The sequence below is a fragment of the Rhinichthys klamathensis genome, unplaced genomic scaffold (genome assembly GCF_029890125.1).
Source record: "Rhinichthys klamathensis goyatoka isolate OS25496 unplaced genomic scaffold, OSU_Roscu_1.1 h1tg000066l_1, whole genome shotgun sequence".
Classification (NCBI taxonomy): Eukaryota; Metazoa; Chordata; class Actinopteri; order Cypriniformes; family Leuciscidae; genus Rhinichthys; species Rhinichthys klamathensis.
In genome coordinates this window covers 1,316,153-1,317,526 of record NW_026606609.1, presented here as the reverse complement: position 1 = coordinate 1,317,526, position 1,374 = coordinate 1,316,153, and positions in this window count along the sequence as shown.

Sequence of the window (1,374 nt, the reverse complement as noted above, 5' to 3'; positions counted from 1 at the left end):
AATTTTCACAAGCAGGTATTTGCTATAACAATGGAAATATTTGAAAAACAGTTATAAACAAGTAATGATGCAATACTTTAAATTAATAAATCTTGAGCGTAGGAAAATTAAATGAATGTAAAATTATTATCATGTCACCTGTGACATTTAATTTAATTTGACAGAAAAAAAACTAACACCAGTGACACAATGAATAAGAAGTGACATAAATAATACCAAAGATCTTTGGTCCAATATTATTAAGACCAATATTCTTCAACTATGGCCTAATTCAACTAATAGGCCTAATTATAGTAATTAAAAAACAACAACATTATTTTTATGCAAATTTGTTGCTTTTTTTTTTTACTCAATTCTCATTTAGCCTCTATTTATTTTATTAGCCTATATAATAAAAAAATAAAAAAGAAGGTCAGTATACTCACTTAATAATTTTGGCTTAAAATAACCCAACAAGTAACCCAACTATGTTTTGGTATACCACCTTCCGAAATGTGGGTTATTTTAAAACAATGCATTTGGTTAAAAGTGAGCCAACAGTTGAGTTAACTATTTATTTTACTTTATGACATTATTTTAATATTTTTTTTTATTTTTCCTTTGGGTAAAAAAATAACCCAATGTTTTTTTACTGTGTAAGTAGAATAAAATAATTGCAATATCTATTGTTTTCCAACTTTAGACAGTCTAGGAAGCAGATTGAAACCATAAACCCCAGTGTGTCCCTGAACCCGTTTGAAAACCCCCTCTTTAATAGACATTTCTCTTCCCAGTGATATTTACAACAACCTGCCCAATGCCCATATTATTTACACATGTGTGTGTGTGCTAGAACTCCTCATTAGAGGGTTGGTTGTTACTGAATGAACACACAAACTCTCAAACTCCACACAACTGCTGCGTGATTTCAGTCATATGTTTAGAAGAAGCTTTTTGTATTGAAGTGTTTAAATGAAGACAACACAAGGAACAATTCAGCTTCATTTTTGAGTTTATTATGTTACTGAATATCAATGTGCTTTCATTAAGTAGTTCATTGTTTTACAATGTTATGCCATAATTAGTTACCATGAAACGCGTCAGCGAACATCACCTCTGACCTGTTTTTCTTTATATATTTTGTGATTTAAAACTTCCTTTACAACAGTGGGCAAAAAAGTTTTTATTTAGTTTATATTGTAATGTAACATTTAGACTATATACTGCACCTTATTGCCACATAATCCATAAAAAGATGATACAGAAATGAGTATTTTTCCCTACCAGATGGGCACAAAAAAAAAATCCTAATTAAATGACACCAAAGTTCACAGCACTATATGCCAAGGCAGTATTGCAGATTTCCAGCATTCAAAGGAATGAAACAGAGAGAGC